Source organism: Danio rerio, chromosome 24, assembly GCF_052040795.2.
Source record: "Danio rerio strain M-AB ecotype USA chromosome 24, GRCz13ab, whole genome shotgun sequence".
NCBI classification, from domain to species: domain Eukaryota; kingdom Metazoa; phylum Chordata; class Actinopteri; order Cypriniformes; family Danionidae; genus Danio; species Danio rerio.
In genome coordinates this window covers 5,650,419-5,670,218 of record NC_141044.1, presented here as the reverse complement: position 1 = coordinate 5,670,218, position 19,800 = coordinate 5,650,419, and the positions used below count along the sequence as shown (strand labels likewise).

Genomic DNA, 19,800 nt, shown 5'->3' with positions numbered 1-19,800 from the left:
GCTGGGGAACATGTGTTTTTTTTTCTTCTTATATACCATGTCATCTAGGGGCCTATTGCAGGTATGAGAGTAAAATAGTGCTCTTAAACTACAGAAAATCCCCTTATGGAATTAAACAAGATTTTGCCTTTGGCATCTTCTCAAATAAAAAATAAAAACCTGCTGTTTTTGAGGATGGAAAACCTACAGCCTTGATATATGACTTTTATTTTTTACATACCATTGCTATGGTTGCTAGTTGTATTACCTCATACCCGTGCTGTTTTAAGTGGTCAGGTTTTATTTGTTCAGTTGGATTTTGATTGTGAGTTCAAGTACTAACTGTGAAATCAATAAAACTTGCACTTTTTTTCTGTCACATATACACCAAGTGTTAGTATAAACCAAAAGTAAACCTAACAAAAACCCCTAAAACTTTTACCAAGTTGAAATAAAGTTCACTCACTCACTCACTTACTTTCCCTTCTATATAAGGGATCACTACAGCATAAAGAACTGTGGCTATAAAGTTAACATAAATAAAATGTAAACATTAAAGATGGCTTTTAAAAGTTAAAGTACAAAAATGGTAAAATAACAACTGTATTAAAAATAAAATAAAGATATTTAGAAACTTAGAATTAATAATAGTTTTACTTTATGTGTGTTATGTTTGTCCAGTAGGGGTCACTCATAGTTAATTGTCCACAAAATATGGGCGGGAACTTTCGTTCAGGTGACAGGTGTTTCTGGTGGGAAGGCGCACATGTAATGTTTTGACTGCCATGCTGTTTAAGTCATTTTAAAGGTGACTGACTGATGGACTTGTTGACTGTTTGCTTGGATGGAAACCAAAACCAGTAATTTTATAGTAAATTGATCACAGTGAGCAAAATCTTGTGTGCACATTCCAGTTACCAGTAATACAAGCATAAACATCCAACTACAAGCACCTCTAGCAGCTTAAAATAGTAGACTTGACCATAAACATTTAACAAGAAAGTTTGTTAATCTACATACAGTGAAACTGTGTGAAGCTTTAACATCGCCCAAAGAAAGGAAGTGGATTATTGATAGGGTTTACATCAGTTTTTAGCTACAGCTACTATGAAATTGGACTGCAGTGTTTACGTCTTTGGATTACACACTTATGTCTTTCCATTGGGTTACGGATCATCTATCAGGCCAACTTAAGGACATCGTAGACATTCTGCAAAGTTAGCTGAGGATCTTCGATCAAACGTTGGTACTTAACGTTTTGAGGTACGTTTAGTAACGCTACTTTGACATGAATGAGTATTGTGTGCATGGAGATCCAATGCATTATTTTGTTAAAAGCAAATAATTAACTCTGGTTCGTTGTTGCTTCTGTCATGGTGTTACCTTGCTATGGATTATGGCATCTGAAATTGAGCATTTTATAGTTGCTGATGTTCAAATGGACCAAGCAAAATGTGTTGTGAAATGTACTTTTAAAGCAGGGGTCTCAAACTCAATTTACCTGGGGGCCGCTGGAGGCAGAGTCTGGGTAAGGCTGGGCCGCATCAGGTTTTCCACAAGAAATTAATTATATTATTAATTATTCATTTTTAATTTGTTTATTTTTTCATTTATATTTTGTGTTTAAAAAATAAAAAGTTTGAGTTGAAAAAAATAAACAAATAAAGAGGAATAATAATAATAATTCATAAAAAACTTTTTTTCGGCTTAGTCCCTTTATTAATCAGGGGTCGCCACAGCAGAATGAACCGCCAACTTATTGACCTTATGTTTTACTCAGCAAATGCCCTTCCGGCTGCAACCAATCATTGGGAAACATCCAAACACACTTATTCACCCACATACACTGCGGACAATTTAGCTTACCCAATTCACCTATACCACATCTTTTTGGACTTGTGAGGGAAACTGGGGCACATGCAAACTCTACGCAGAAATGCCAACTGACCCAGATGAGGCTCGAACCAGTGACATTCTTGCTGTGAGGCGATTGTGCTACCCACTGCGCCACTGTGCTGCCCATAAATTATAATGATCAGACATTGATTGTCCATAAATGTCAGTGTAATGTTGTAAGAAATGCAGTTTCAGTGCTGTGAAAGGGCCTGGAACTTGACTGGCGTTAATCATAGATATCATTAGGAGCACAATTAAGAAGACACAACTTTTTCCTAATATATTAGACAAAGCATTTGAATGCGGTCTGTAATTTGCAAATTCACAGTGTTGACTAAAATGATCATATGGTTGTCAAAGTGATTACACCACTTCATGAATACAACCAAAAATCCCGTAATTACTTGAGGCTAGTCAATGTCACTTACGTATGGACACATTCTTCTATAGCCCTGTTGTCTGCCATTGTTATTTTAATTGTTGAGTTTTTAATACTTGCAGTCGGAACACATACTACGCACCCTAAAATATCCGTGTTATTGAAATGTACTACCAAAACTGACACGTTTCAATTTTTTTACTTTTATTTTTTTTCAATTAAAAGCTGTTTTATATAAACGCCTCCTCCGTTATTGGTCAATTTATCTGAAAACGAAGCCTAAAATGTGCTATTTGGTTAACATTGCAATTTAGGTGATTTAAGTAGAAAAGTCATTTCAGCAAAGGAGAAAGTTATTACTTTTTTAAAGATTACCAACTTTCTTTTTCCGTTTCAAATAACGTGTGCTGATGAATTGTGTGGGAGAACTTCTCGTTAAAGACTACTGCGGCTCATATATCCGGTGTACCCGTTTAATTTTCTGCATCATTAACTGTCTTAGTGTGAGTGCAGTCAGCCTGAGGCAATAGCCGTACATGCAGTTGTGTTTACTAGCATGTTTATGACCGTATGAAAAAAAAAGAGACCTGGATAAATGGCGGACCACTGTGTGTTAATGGCTTAATGGTTGAAGTGACCCTAAGAATGCTCTTTTACACAGATAGGGGTCACTTTCAGACTTTTCATCAGTCTGATTTCCAACTAAATAAACTCTGAAACTGATGCTGTGAGCAGGGGAATTATCACCTCAGCACACAATAAGACCAAACCATTGCACACTTTCTCAAGTTTTGGACTAATTGGTAAATTAAAAGTGGTCATTTAAACAGCGCTTCGGCGTAAAGCTATTGGAATAGTGAATAATGGTGGATTTAGCATGTGCTAGCAGTTGAAACTTTTAAGTGCAAACAAATAATTAATCCTACTCCAATAAACATAATATAAACCTTTATTCTTTCATTTAAAATGGCCTTTTGCTATTGTACAAAGTTATATAACATTATGTTAAGTATAACATTTTATGATATGTTATAGAAAAAGCAAATAGGAGGGCTAACAAACAGAATCACCAACAATGTAATGCTACATCATATGAAGGCTGAGAAAAAAATCACAACGCTGCAAACAAAGACAAGGTAAATCCCACTAAAATTCAGTATTTGACAGCAACTATGTATTTTACTTTACCACTGAACTGTTACAGTTGATTTATTGAAGTATACAGTATACCGCAACATTTTACACGCATGCAGTTTTTTGAGTGTGTGTGTGTGTGTGAGTTATGAGGACTATCCATAGGCTTAATGTATCTTATGCTGTAAAAACTGCTTATTATGTGGCCCTACCGTACTGTATCATACAGTACACATAAACCGAACCCTCATAGGAAACTTTTGGCAAATTTTAAATGTGAAAAGCCCCTGTTAAGCATACAGTTAAATTTTAAGGGCTCTATTTTGACGGTCCATGGGCCAAACCATTGCACACTTTGCAAAACGCAGGGCGCAAACGCTTTCAGGGCATGTCAGAACGCATTTTTGCTAATTTACGGACAGGAAAATTCGCTTTGCGCCAAGGTGCATGGTCTAAAAGGGTTGAGTTTATTTTCTTAATGAGTTATAGGTGTGTTTTGAGAATAAACCAATTAGAGTCTCATCTCCCATTCCCTTTAAGAGCCAGCTGCGTCGCGCCAAGAGCGCATTCGCTATTTACAGGACGCAAAGTAAGTCTAAGTGGAAAAACTGAGCATTTCACAAGCAAAGAGTTCACAGTTAACAGTTTTTTAACAGAAAACTGTTAAACAGAGCATCTACTGCGTGAGAATGAGAGATAATGGATCTACTTTCACTTTCGCTCTTGGATAGGGAAACCTTTACGCACAGACATCAACTAGCCTATAAATAATTAATTTCGTTTGTTAAGCGCAAAGATTTGTTTCAAAACTATTTCTAAATTCAGTTCTAATTTCCAGCAAACGAATAAATGAATAATAATAACCAAATGTGCTCAAAATACTGAGTTATTTCCAAATACACCTGCCATGCCCAATATTGTCTAAAACCTGACAGGTGGGCAAATATAAGCTAGTTTTTTATAAAACAAATATAAATATGGATATAATACATAATACTGCTAATAATAATAACATTATACAAAAGCAAATTGTTATGAATGAACTGAAAAAGCCTCCCGAGATGAAGAAGGCATAAAAGCAGTGATTTTTCATATTTATGTAGGCTAGAAAATAATGTGTTTTGTAATATTTTAATCCTTTATATTTATATCCTATATCTATTCTTTTTATATCCTATATATACTTAATATTTAATTTTTTTCATATGTAAAGATATTTGCCTATTGCTCTCTTGTGCGTATTAAGCAGTGCATAAGCGAGGCGCAACTCTGCGCTGGAGTGTAGACCGGGTTAGTTTTGGTCTAATGAAAAATCTATTATAGATTCTCAAAATAGCAACGCGCCAGCGGTCCGCCTCGGAACGCCTTCCTTTTTAGACCAGAACGCCTATGGGCGCAAAAATGAGCGCTAATGCATTTGCTATTTAAACAGCGTAGCGCAACACCTCAAAATGACTCCTGCGCCAAGCTGAAACTACCAAAAGACTATTGCACCGCGTCTTGCGCCACACTGCGCCGGGTGTATGATAGGGCCCTAAGGCTGATTTATACTTCTGCATCAAATGCATGCCTATGCTACAGTGCAGCCCACACGTAGACGCATAGCACCTCTCAAAAAATGTAACGTGTACGCGTTGTGGAAGCTCTGTGATTGGTCAGCTTGGTAGCACTGACAAGTGTGGGCAGAGGTGAGAGCCGTGCAAGCATGATGCAGCAGGTGTTTACAAATGTGAAGTCCCTTGAAGGAGCTCTGGATGGAGACTGCTGTATTGTGTTTACCTTTTGATTAAACTTGTTGCACGTCTGCCGGTTCCCGCCTCAAAATGAGAGAATTTGAGCCACCTGTACATTCAAGGAAGCGTTCAGAAAAAAACAAAACACCAGCGATGAACCTCAACACAGAGAAACATAAACACCTACTGCCAGCTAGCGTTTCGGAAGTGTATTGCAGAGCAACTGAAACAGCGCGCAGAAATATAAATGCATGGCTACGCGCAAGGCTTGCACTGTGGGTCATGCCGATCACTTGAAGTATAAACAGAAGTATAAACCATTCTTAATACTTTTGCATCAAGCGCACGCATATGCTATGCCGTGGCCTACGTGTGGACGCATAGCCCTTTCTGAGGCCGTTGGCGTCGATGACGCGCATCTCTCAAAAAATGTAACTACACGTTGCAACGACACGTAGCGCAAGCTCTGTGATTGGTCAGCTTGGTAGCACTGAGGATTGTGGGCGGGAACGAGAGCCGCGCGAGCCCGATAGAGCGATTGTTTACAAGTGTGGAGTCCTGTGAAGGAGCTCCGGATGGAAAGTTTTGTTTTGTGTTTACCTCATGGTTAAAGTTCCAGGTTCCTGCCTCAAAATTAGCAAGTTTGAACCACTCACAGCCAACTAGCGTTTCGGAAGTGTTATTGCAGAGCAACAAAAACAGCGCGCAGAAGGATGAATGCACAGCTACACGCGTTACATGTGCTGTGGGTCAAGCTGATAACTTGACGCAGAAGTATATCTTTACATGCATACACAGGTTAGTTTTTATGTGATTTGTGAGGACTACCCATAGGCATAATGTTTCTTATACTGTAAAAACTGCTTATCATGTAGCCCTACCGTACTGTATCATACCAGTGCGCATAAACCAAACCCTCATAGGAAACCTTTGGCAAATTTTAAATGTGAAAACCCCTGTTAAGTATACAGCTACATTTTACACACATGCACAGGTTGGTTTTTATGTGATTTATAAGGACTATCCATAGGCATAATGTGTTGTATACTGTAAAAACTGCTTATTATGTGGCCCTACCCTACTGTACGGTCTGAAAACTGCAGACTGAAATCATAACCTCTGAAGAATTTTCCGCGCAGCTCACAAGGTTAACTAACCCAAAATGTCTGCAGACCTACAGTAGCAACATTAGTCATTCGAGGGAGACTTTTTCTTTTTCAGTGGATTTGCATGAAGACAGAGCTAACCTTTATTCTTATCTGATTGTCTAGATGTGGAGTGATATTATCCTTTACGGCTCGCTCTTCAATATGTCTTTGCACCTTTACATAAATCTCACCCTTTATCTTGCGGTTCCACTCTCTGTCTTCGACAAGACAAGAATAAAGATCCTGACATTATGATTTAAAGGCTGCAAATGTTTCAGTTCAAGTTTTTTTTCCCTTACCCCCCCCCACCCCCCACCCTTTCTCTCTCTATCACTCTCTTTCTCTTTTGATCAAGGGATCTTTCCATGTGCATGCATTTTAAAGACATTCAGTATATTAGGTTCCATTTGTAATAAACTAATTACATTGATAATGTAAAACAATACTTTTATAGATGACTAATAAAAATGCCAACAAGGTTTCCCCCCAAAAAAATCTGTATCATTAGCTTTCAAGTAACCAGTAAGTGGTTATTTAAACAAAACAAAAACAATATAATACGTCCATCATCAAAGAAAATGGTACACAAATAGGATAATGAGTTTAAATTCTCAAAATCTCACAATCTCAAAACAATATTGCTAACAAGTTCCTTTTTAATATGCACATTATCTGGCGAAATTTGCCAAGTATAACATCATATTTTGAGTTTTGAAGGAAGCTATAACCTTGAAAACAAAGGAGCAGCAGCTGTTTTGGGGCAAAGCAATCCCTGTTCTTGTTTATTTAGCTACAATAATTGTATTAACACTTTGCCAGACAGAATCTTGAAACTCTTAAAAGCAATTACTGTTCAAATCTCTCTGTCACTCTCTCTTTGGCCTTTTCGTTTTGTTCTCAGTGTTCGCAGTGCAGATTCCAGGTAATATATGAGTTTTCTGCCAGACCGCATTAGTGTCATAGTGAAGGGCTGTTTGGCCAGGACACAGCAGACGCCCTGCAGCACATGGAGGCAGTGGACCTTGTTCAGAGCAAGTGTGATGCCATGTCAGAACGGGAGAGCAGTTCTCGCCTGAGTGCAGCACTACTGTGAAAGGCTCTGGGTGTTCTAGTACTTATGTAATAATTGTGTCAACATTCATTATGTGTTCACAAAAAGAAGAAGAAAAAAATATATCAAAAGTAATGAAACTCGAAAAACTTTCTGAAAACTAATTTTCCTCAAGCACACGTGGACTGGTCAGGCAAACTCTCTCAAACCCTTGAGCTCCCTAGTTAGGGCAAGGAGTTGTATCTGAGATTCTAGTATTAGCTGGATTCTTCTCTCCATTATCTTGGCATAGACATTTCCTGGGAGGCTGAGGAGTGTGATTCCCTATAGTGAGAACACACCCATTCTTATAATTTGTGGACTTGGAAAAGGCATTGGACCATGTGGATTATTTGAGGGTGCTCTCGGAGTATGGAATCTGAGGCACTTTACTTTGTTAAGGGCTGTCCGGGATCTGTATGGCTGGATCTGGAGCTTGGTGTGCATTGCCGTCAATAAGTCAGAGCTGTTCCCTCAGACTTCCCTTTGTCACTAGTTCTGTTCATTATTTTTTATGGCCAGAATTTCAAGGTGCAGCCTGGGGACTGAAAGGGTCTGGTTCGGGGACCACAGGATTTGATCTCTGCTATTTGAATATGATGTAATCTCCTGTTAGCTGCATCAGACCTAGACCTTCAGTGTCCGCTGAGTCTGCTGTTGAGTGTGATGCGACAGGGATAAGAAGTCAAGGTTGGAGGAGAGACCCTGCCCTAGATGGAGGAGTGCAAGTATCATGTTCACAATGAGTGAAGGATGAAGGGTGAGCTTTCAGTGTATTGGTGCAATGGCAGCGGCAACGCGGTCAATGTAGTGCTCTGTTTTGGTTTAGAAGGACCTGATCTGAAAGGCAAATCTCTAGATTTACTGGTCAATCTAAAGTAAGGACGCTTTCATCTATGGTGATGAACCGAAAGGATAAGATCTTGGATACAAGTCGATGAAATTAGCTTTAGGATTGCAGGATGCGAGTTATCAATGCCAGAGCCACCACTCCCAAGAATGACCACCTCTGTCGCTAGAGTCCCATGAGTCGCCACAACTGCCAGATTCCCTCAAATGGCCATTGCCACCACCAAATTCCTAAGAATGGCTGTCACCACCAATTAAGTTCCAATAATGGCCACCACTAGAGCTACTGTCATCTGACCTGCCAGAGTAAGGTATAAACAGAGGTTGAAGCCAGCTTCAAATCGGCAGGTCAGCTCATAAGTGGGTGGGACGTGAGCTTAAATTGAGTTTTCCAAACCTCCACGGAGTCCAAACTATTGTGTTTTACTAACATCTACACCTACCACAACACTACACCCAACCTATTTGTGGTGTAAGACTCTCCAACTTGGGACCCTCCATTTGGAGCTCTCCAGGCTGCAGCAATACCTGCTTGGAGAGCTACTGACATCCCAGAACCTCCTGAGCCAGGACCTTCTCAACTCAGATCTGAGCTGGGTCTTCCTCTGCCACACAGACCTGGCCATCCATCCATCCCTCCCCCAGTTCTGTTTCTGATCCACTTCTTGGATTACATTTGTTTACCTCTTAGTGCTTTTGAGCATTTGGAAACCAGTCCTTGTAGAGGTGTAATTGCACAGTCCCTGTCTGGTTATTGTTTGGCCATACCTCACTGTGTTCTCTCGTTTGGTGTCCTTAGTTGTTATTATTAGTTGGTCCGGTTGTTGATTGTCTCATCTCATTTGCTTGTTCACCCAACTGTTCTCCCCAATATATACAGTATGTTCTTCTGTTTTAGTCCTCCATTGTCAGTTGTTTGTATTTTACCCTTGGGTTAGTGTGTGTGGTATACCTTTCTCAGTTTTGCCCTATGTTATTGTTTTGGATATTCTATTGATTAAATAAAAACTCTTAGACTGTTTGTGAATCTGCCTCTCACCTCTGCTTCTCCAGCACATTGTAACAACAATTTCTTTTCTACATATTTAGAAAAATATATGAATACAGTATAAAAGCTTATGACCTATAAAAAGGCTATTTACGTGTTCAAATAAGAAAATAAAAACATATGTTAAACAGCATTCCAAAATAAGCCTGTTTAAATGAAATGCTGGGTTGAATCTTTTGTGTATTGTGCAGTATATCTGTTTTTGAATGTAAATGGTCTGAAAAGTTGGAAAGATCAAAGTGCATGATAAATAGCATTATTAGCTGTGTCCCAATTCAGAGGCTGCATCTTTCAAAGTCTGAAAGGCCAAACTGAACATTATTAAATGGGACGGTCTAGCCTACGGAGGATTGATCTTGTTGCTTAGCAACTGTGAAAGCTGACAATGTTGAGTGGCAGTAATATTTCTACTGGACACTTTTGAAAAATCACATTAAACTGTCTGAAAATAATCCGGATTCCGAACTTGTCTAAATATGTTCACCTTTGGTCCATTTATGTAAACATACACGATCGACTAAATCTGCAGAGTCCAAATTTAAAGTACTAGAATGTTCTACATTTATATTGTTAGATATTCAAGTAAACATAAATGCAATTCTAACATGGAAAAATCTAACATTTTCTCTAAAAACATCCAATTTTTACAGGAACTCAATGAACCTTTTCTTATATTTAGTCTGTTAGCAGATGCTTTTGTCTGAAGGGACTCACAATTGAGGAGGCATTCAGTGATTCAAAAAGAAGAGGCAATACTAACAAGAAGTGCTAGTTATTCAAAGTAACTTTGTGCTTAGTGAATTTAGTGCTAAAGTAGGGTTTTTTTTGAGAGAGAGAGATAGAAGAAGGAGATTGGAGGTAGTTTTGGTATTAATCATTGGGGTTCAGGTGTTCTCGGAAGAAATTGGTTTTTAGATGTCTTTTAAAGCAGTGTTTCTCAACTGGTGGGTCACGACCCAAAAGTGGGTCACGGGAACATTTTCAGTGGGTGGTCAAAAAAAAAAAAACGACAACAAAAGTTTAATTTTTTACTTATTTTGCTTATACCGGACTTTTATTTTGAAATTTGTGCGCGACAACCATAATGTTTGACATCTGAAATTTCATTTAATTACAGCAACAAATATGTCAAAGAGCAACGATCCAGAATATGTAAAGTATGGATTTATACTTTATACATATATACATACTTTATACTTTATACATATATTGACGACAAAAAAGACTTAAAGCCTCGGTGTCATATGTAGTGAAGTGCTCTCACAAGAGAGCATGATGCCTTCTAAATTAAAATGACATTTAGAAACCAGACAGTTCAGTTAAGTTTATAGTAACTGAACATTTCCTTACCACTGTTTACAGTCTTTGTCGTTTTTACTTTGTAATATTAATAATTTGATCATTTTTTTAAATGACAGCAGTAAAATATTGTTTATTTGAAAGTCTTGGTGATTTTCTTATGATTTATCTGTCACTATTAGTGTATGTTAACAAATAAATACAAATGAATTATAATTCCTTAACTTATATTATAGTTCCTAAAATTTGGGTCGCGGCTTGATGACCTTGTAAAAATGTGGGTCCCATGGCCAAACCAGTTGAGAACCACTGGTTTAAAGGATGTCAGTCCATCTGCAGTCTGAGTGTGAATGGGATGATCATTCCACCAGCGAGGAACATTGAATTAAAAGGTTTTGGAAAGTGACTTAAAGCCTCTCTGTGATGGAGCTGACCCTGATAGGAGGCTCCTGGAGAGGGTGTAGACCAGGGGTCACCAGCCCTGTTCCCGGAGAGCTACCTTCCTGCAGAATTCAGTCCCAACCCTGATCAAACACACCTGAACCAATTAATAGTACCTAAAGCAGCACTTGATAATTACAAACAGGTGTGTTTAGTCAGGGTTGCAACTGAAATGTGCAGGAAGGTAGCTCTCCAGGAACAGGGTTGCTGACCCCTGGTGTAGACCTTCAGGAGCAGGTGGAGGTAAGAGAGTGCAGTGCCAGTTGTTGTCTTGTAATCAAGCATCTGTGATTTGATTAGATCCAAGCTTCAACCTGTAACTAATGCAGAGAGATAACAAGAGGTGTTACATGGGCTCTCGTTGAAGACAAGACAAGCTGCAGCATTCTAGAGAGTATTCTTGAGAGTGCAGGATGGGAGACAAGCTAGAAGAGCATTGCAGTAATCCAGCCTTAAACTCAAGGTTGCTTTGAGCTCGGACTAAAAGTTGAGCAGTTTTTGGTTAAAAAAGGGCTAGTTTACTGGATGTTGTAAAGTGCAAATCTGCAAGTTGGAGCCTTGTTAGCATTGTGCTCTTTAAAGGACAACTGATCATCCAGGATCACTCCAAGATTCCTTACCGAACTGATGGATTATCTCAGCTAGATTGAGAAGTCGTGTTGTATGTGTGATGTTTCAGGGAAAACAAGCAGTTCAGTTTTTGCCTGGTTTAGGAGTAGGTGATGGTCTTTCACCCAAGCTGAGATATTCTTGCAGCTACTATGAGGTCATCTTGATAAAATGAAAGATAGAGTCTTTTCTTAGTCTTTCACCGCGCCATTACCAAATGCACTTTATATAAATTAAAACAGCAGCAAATGCGTAAAATAAAAGTCTTGCAGAATATAAACAGTAAGCAGCACTCAGTAGGTTTACCGAGAGATGCAATGGGGTATATGCCAAAGCATGCTAACAGGACTTTTAATTACTTTTTAAATTTTTAATTAATTTTAAACTGTTTGCCATCGCAAAAACAGCGCGTTTAAGGTCTGTTTTCTTTAAAGATCAGTGATTTCCACTGGTTGAGTGATATCCTATATAAAGTGGGTCTCTGATTGTACAAGAAGCACTGCATTGAATTACATTTCCCCCCGCCATTTCTTTATAATATGAGCATTTATTTTACCCCAGTATATTCAATGGAGCTTCTGCGCTAGCCTGCCGATTTTGATGGGCGGGTGCGTGTAAACGGCTTTTTGTCTCGTTTTACGCTTGAGCAACTAAATGAATGCCAAAGTATTTTTAACTGATTGTATTTTAACTACATTACAACATCAATGCTGTAAAAGGTATCATTTAAAATGGAAAGAAATGAACAATGACTGGTAACCGGAAGTTTATCAGCATGGGAACAGCACTAGCCCGGCATGTACCCTTTTGGGCCTGCAGTAGCCCTGAAAGAGCAAGGGCCCTATCATATACCCGGCGCAGTGTGGCGCAAGGCGTGGCGCAATAGTCTTTTGGTAGTTTCAGCTCATTTTTGCGCCCATAGGCGTTCTGGTCTTAAAAGGAAGGCGTTCTGAGGCGGACCGCTGGCGCGTTGCTATTTTGAGAATCTATAATAGATTTTTCATTAGACCAAAACTAACCCGGCCTACACTCCAGCGCAGAGTTGCGCCTCGCTTATGCACTGCTTAATACACACAAGAGAGCAATAGGCAAATATCTTTACATACGAAAACATTTAAATATTAAGGATATATATAGGATATAATAAGTATAGATATAGAATATAAATATAAAGGATTAAAATATTTCAAAACACATTATTTTCTAGCCTACATAAATATGAAAAATCACTGATTTTATGTCTTCTTCATCTCGGGAGGCTTTTTCAGTTCACTCATAACAATTTGCTTTTGTATAATGTTATTATTATTAGCAGTATTATTTATTATATCCATATTTATATTTGTTTTATAAAAAAACAAGCTTAGATTTGCCCACCTGTCAGGTTTTAGACAATATGGGGCACAGAATGTGGTTTAGGATATAACTCAGGTTTTTGAGCACATTTTGTTATTATTATTCATTTATTCGTTTGCTGGAAATTAGAACTGAATTTAGAAATAGTTTTGAAACGAATCTTTGCGCTTAACAAACAAAATTATTTATTTATAGAGTAATTGATGTCTGTGCGTAAAGGTTTCCCTATCCAAGAGCGAAAGTGAAAGTAGATCCATTATCTCTCATTCTCACGCAGTAGATGCTCTGTTTAACAGTTTTCTGTTAAAAAACTGTTAACTGTGAACTGTTTGCTTGTGAAATGCAAATTTTTTCCACTTAGACTTACTTTGCGTCCTGTAAATAGCGAATGCGCTCTTGGCGCGACGCAGCTGACTCTTAAAGGGAATGGGAGATGAGACTCTAATTGGTTTATTCTCAAAACACACCTATAACTCATTAAGAAAATAAACTCAACCCTTTTAGAACATGCGCCGCGGTGCAAGGCAGGTTTCCCGTCCTTAACTTAGCAAAAACGTGTCCTGACACGCCCTGAAAGTGTTTGCGCCCTGCGTTTTGCGCTCTGCGCATGGACCGTCAAAATAGAGCCCCAAATGTCAAGTTCTTTATAAGGCAACAACACACAGTCAGTTTCAGTAAAGAAGTTTGTTCATACAGTCATTATCAGCCTGATCTTACATGAGTCTCGTATGAGTTTAGTCATACGGAAATGTAAGATTTTCAAAAAAGGAGGTGTGTCACCAAACCAAACCCCACCCCTAAACCCAACCGTCATTGGGGGATAAGTAAATTGTACTAAATTCTATGAATTGTGTATCTAATGTGTATATACAACTAACATTCATTCATTTTTCTTCGATGTAGTCCCTTTATTTTTATTATTATTATATGTATTATTTTATCTTAAATTTTTATTTTATCTTTATTTTTAAAGCTGAAGCCAGGCTTGGGTTTTAGTAACTGTAAGAAAAGACCTCAAAATGAAATAACGAACTAATTAAATGAATGCTGCATGCTTAAGATTTTGCAATCTACAGCAATTGTCAATCAAATATCTAACAGTGGGGTCAATTACAGATTCAGACGGACGTGATGTTGATATGTCAGACCGGCTGGTTTCAGGAGAATGTGTTGGCGATGGGTAATGCATTGAGACAGGCTGATGTAAGGTCCTGCACACCTCCCGTTCATACCTCACACATTCCGGAACACCTGGAGGCAGAGCATGTCCACACTCACCCTATGAAGATACACTATTCAATGCAAATCAGCCCACTATATATGCACTTAAAGTTTTCAAAGTTACTTTTAAGTAAGTTACTGAGCAGTGCTACCATAATTCCATTTTTAAGAAAATTGTATGGTAAGAAAAAGTTTAAGGTCTAGTAAATTGAAACCGTGTCAGTTCAGTTTTCAGAGTTGAAGTTCACACGGTGAAGTTCAGTTCGGTGTGGTCTAACTTGCAGAAAGTCCAAACACTGAAGTGCATATCTATTAATGTGCAGCTCCACAAGTCCTAAACCAAGCAACAAGTGGCGAGAAACAATTGACGAAAGTAAAGGGAAAAAAAAAACCTTGAGAGAAACCAGGTTCAGTTGGGGATGGCCATTTCTCCTCTGTGGCCAAACGTCTTGTGCAGAGCTGTAGTCTAGGTGCCGGAGGCTGGATAACACTGCATGTTCGTTGTTGTTTTTAAAATAAAGCAGTTAAATTTAGTGTCAATACCTCGTCTTCATCACCAACTTTGTGAATGTCTAGGCCAGGGGTCATCAATCTTGGTCCTGGAGGGCCGGTGTCCCTGCAGGGTTTAGCTCTAACTTGCTTCAACAAACCTGCCTGGGTGTTTCAAATATACCTAGTAACACCTTGATTACCTTGTTCAGGTGTGTTTGATTAGGGTTGGAGCTAAAATCTGCAGGACACAGGCCCTCCAGAAACAAGGTTGGTGACCACTAGTCTTGGCTTTTGTGGAGTTTTTCCTCAATGTTTAATTAGTGGACAATACTCCTTTCTGACTGAAGTAAAGTCTACATTCTCTAATGATAAAAGTACCTGCATGCATGTACATTTTTAGCGAGACAGAATTAATAAAAGTTAAAGCAGCAGATTATTTGTAAGGGGGGAGTGTTAGGATGTGTGTGCCGTGTAAAAAAATAGCTGGTAGGTCCACATTTACCCAACGGACAACCGCACGTCAGGATTTTGCCAAGTACAATTGGATCCTGGATTAACATCTATGTTGATCCTGGAGCATAATTTTTGTTTGTAAATGTAACTTATATCTATTCCTACCCCTAAACCCAACCATAAATGTAAATTATTCCCAAAATCAGAGGGGAATAATAGTTGGATAACAATCATGTAGAAGTGCATAAAACCGTAAGCCTAAACTTAACATAAATGGTAAACATATCACTTAATTCTGATTGGCTGATTGAAATGTTTTTCCAGGATTAACCTAGATGTTTTACTTAGTGAAATCCGGTTGGTGAAGGACCCTAAATGTGTACAGCCTCCATGAAAATATGAATATATGTATATATCTTAGGGTCATATTAGAAAAAGTCCCCAAATTTCAAGATAAAAAAAAAGAAAATACTATTTATTTATTTATTTATTTATTTATTTATTTATTTATTTATTTATTTATTTATTTATTTATTTATTTATTTATTTATTTTATTTTTCTGCTGTTAAAATGGTGTACTGGTCAGTTATGACCTGTAATTCAGAATAGAGCTTAAACTCAGAATTCTGAAAAAAAAGAGGTCTGAATTTCAAGCTGTCATCTCTTCTACACTTGACTCTTTGCAGTTTGGTCTTCTTGAAGTTTTCAGACGGATACTAAAAAAAGAGGCTTGAAAGAAATCAATATATCTCATGTATTTTGTATGACTTTTTGCTTCACAACATGTATTAACATAACAAAGGTCGGCAGTCCAGCACACTGCCATGGCCTGTTAGCCCTGAGATTTCACAAACATCTCTCTGTTTTCTGGCTTTCCTCCAGGTTCATGTTGGAGATCAACTGCATTACAATTGTTTAATGCACAAAATTGAGTTTTAATGGTCTCATGTTCTTGACAGCCGGTAATTTAGAAGACAAAACACACTATGATCAGTGCAATTCAACTGCCAAACAGCCACCCCCCAAAAAATGTTGAGTTATTATTTTACAGTTTTGACTTTTTCATCTCCAATTTCAAAACTGTTATGCAGTCTTTACAAATATTATTTTTTGAAAGTCAGATTGACGAAATAAGTGAAGTCAGATTTGCCTAGATCACTGATAATTTTTTTCTGGGAAAAAGACATTACTTTTTCACATATTTGGCATACAGTTGAAGTCGGAATTATTAACCCCCCTGTTTATTTGTTCCCCAATTTCTGTTTAACAAAGAGATTTTTTTTTTCAACACATTTCTAAACATAATAGTTTTAATAACTCATTTCTAATAACTGATTTATTTTATCTTTGCCTTGATGACAGTAAATAATATTTGACTACATATTTTTCAAGACTCTTCTATACAGCTTAAAGTGACATGTAAAGGCTTAACTATGTTAATTAGGTTAACTAGGCAGGTTAGGGTAATTAGGCAAGTTATTGAATTGTGATGGTTTGTTCTGGAGACTTTTGAAAAAAATATATAGCTTATTTTAACACCTTAAAATGGTGTTTAAAAAAATAATAACTACTTTTTGTTAGCTAAAATAAAACAAATAAGACTTTCTCCAGAAGAAAAAAAAATCAGACATACTGTGAACATTTCCTTGCTTTGTTAAACATAATTTGGGAAATATTTAAAAAAAGAAAAATTCTGAATTTCTTAATTCTGACTTCAGCTGTAGAATTGTATTATAATTATGTCAATAATTATGGCATTTTTTTTTGTAGAAGCATGTTTCTTTAATTGAATGAATACATAAATAAATAAACGCACTGAATGAATGAATATATAAATGTTGTACATTGTAAAAATATCTGTAAATTAGCAGTTTTCCATATGATTTATTATTATTTAACCTTAAAAGTAGGGGCAAACGTCCTTTTGCTATAGCAGGTCCTCGCTTCTGGAACGCCCTACCATTAGAACTATAACTACAACTAGAACTAATGTAAATGTTATCCTGCTTGCTTTTTGTGTGCTGACAGGCGATGTCTTACACCCCTATGACTGGTTATTGTCCTCACCTGCTCAACAGAAAGGGCTGCGATCGGAATTAGAAATGAAAGCGCTGTTCACCGATGGCGGGAAGAACAGTCGTGATTACAGTCTATATGTGCATAATACGCGGTTATCACAGGTAATCCGTAATATACACAGTGGAGAAAACTTGCACCACAGGCACGCTCATGTCTGGATCCACAAGTATCGCTTTAACAGCCATGAGGCGATTATAAATGACGTGACGTCAGTACGTAATAACCAGTTATGATCTATTACTGAACCAATAATTTTGACATCCCTAGTAACAAGTAACTATGCAGCACATAAGAATCCATCGGAGTAAAAGTATTAAACTCATGGAAAATATGTACTGAAGTCAAAGTGGAAGCAGGAGAGAAACAATACTCCAATAGAGTACAAAGCCTTTAAGTACTTAAGTACAGTAGTGAAGTAGTTCTACTTCGTTACTATACATCTCTGCACTATTGCCGCACAACTGTTAAAACCCCTTATAAAAGTGATTTAAGCATAATAGGTCCCCTTTTAATATTTTACACTTTGCAGTGCCTCTAATAAAACCACTAGATTTCTATTGTTCTTTATGTTTTTATATCTTTGTGCCGGGATATGATCTCCCTAGGTCATATCACACAATCTGACAAGCAACAATCATAAAGGACAGAAAACTCCCCATACTCTACACCTTGCTTTAGCGAGACAATCATTCGAGTGAGCATTTGGATTGTGGTCACATCCAGTCGTTTTTGAAGGTGAAGTATATAACTCCTGTGCACTTCAAGGTCCAGCGAGCGGAAACACATTCCAGCTGCCACTCAGCGTAAGACGAGGCAGCGGCGAGTGATTGATAGCTGTCCATTAACCACATAACAACTCCAAGTGTGCAATCCATCCTCTCATCTGGCAGTAAAGGCAAACAGATCAGCGTACATCAACACACTCAATCTCTCTCCTGGCATTCTTGGAATTAGCAGTGGCACCTGTAGCCGAGACTACTAATTAAGGGACCTTCATTGTTCTCTTTTTTTTGTCTAACAGAACATATTAAGTCTTGGACCATTAGTTTTGCAAAGGTCAGAATGTAATGTCCACTTGAGATTTTTCTTCGGGGGTATTTCATTGTTTTTAACCCCAACCTAACAGTCTACTTAAAATCTAATGAGAATTAGTTGCAATCTAACTTAAATTCAACAAACGGACCATCAAAATGAAGTCTGACCAACTTAAAAACATTGGGCCTATATATAATATAGTAATGCATGTAGTTCTTGTAGTAACTTATCAAAACGGTAGCACAAAAGGTTTAGTTTGTCAATGCGCAATACCTGATCAACTGAAACCTTCTGCTCTGTATGCTACAGTACATAGTAAACTTGTCATAATGTGCCTCCACTTTTTACTTTTGAATCCACAGTTGTGCACTTTTAATGGTGTGAAATATCCTTGTGTGACACCCTGACTCTGCATCAGTAGCAGCAGCAGCTAGTTTAAGCTTCCGGCAGGATAGTTAGACTAGCCAATTTACTGGAACAGTGTTACAATACATCATCTTTGTGTAAGAACCTGTAAGGGTAGCTACTTTTGATTCCTGTGATATTGTGCGTTCGTCCAAAATACATGACTCTTGTACATAATAAATACATTGCTTCTGTACATCCTGGGAAAAGGCGTTGTGTTGGGAAGGGTGAGGGGAGCATTAACAGCCTGGAATCTGTCAGAATGTCTTATATCTCAGTAGTTCCAGTTTGAAAGTTATATAGAAATAAATTATTTCTATGTTGAGAGAGTTTTGACAGTCGGTGTAGTTGAGATTGCTGAACTCCAGGAATTCAGTAGTGGGGTGCTTGTAAAGTTTTAGATAAAAAATAAATAAAATGCAGATAAATAATTAAAATTAAAGAATAAAGCAAAAAATTAAAAATTAAATAAAATAAAATAAATAAAAATATATATTTCAGTATAAAAGAGTATTTCAGGGTGATATGATACGTTTGTAAAAACCTCTTAAAGAACCACCTGTAAGTAAATTTGAACAGAAAGTATCGCTGAGTTCTTTACAAATTCAAAGCCTTTTTTCAAAATGTGTGTCAAAATAAGAGGTGTCACCAAAAATCATTCTTCTAGATGAAACACAGAAAAAGTTGTTGCCAAATTAAGAATTAAAATCACCCCAGAGTGCACTGTAAAAAAATATTATGTGCTATTTACTTAAAAAATAGTGGTAACACCATTGCACATATTCTTTTTGGTCCCACTTTATAATAAGTGTCCTTAACTACTATGTACTTACATTAAAAAAAAAAGAATACAATGTACTTACTGTGTTTATAAAGTATTTGAGAACACTTGTGGTGCTCTTGAGTTGGGATAGGGGTTGGGTTATGGACAGGTTTGGTGGCATGGGTAGGTTTAAGGGTGGCTTAAGGTGTAGGGAATGGTCTGCAGTGTATTTACAAATGTAATTACAGAAGTTAATTACAGATGTAATTACATACAGGTATTTAATCAAGCATAAGTACACAATAAATACATGTATTTACACAGTAAGTACATTGTAACAAAACTATTAATAACTGTTTAAGTACATATTAGTTATGAACACAATATAAA

At 37.5% G+C, this 19,800-nt stretch overlaps 1 long non-coding RNA gene across 10 annotated transcripts in view; it reads left to right on the top strand.

Annotated features, from left to right (window-relative positions):
• The window catches only part of LOC137489281 (uncharacterized), a 602,555-nt gene that overhangs the window by 100,617 nt on the left and 482,138 nt on the right, over positions 1-19,800 (top strand). For 2 of the 10 annotated variants that reach the window (XR_015524718.1, XR_015524715.1), the window contains exon 1: positions 715-1,242. The exons of 7 other annotated variants lie outside the window; for them this stretch is intronic. This is a non-coding gene — a long non-coding RNA (uncharacterized LOC137489281). Of the gene's footprint in view, positions 1-695; positions 1,243-19,800 lie in introns of those variants that run through there. One more of the 10 variants, XR_015524720.1, reaches the window with a different exon arrangement.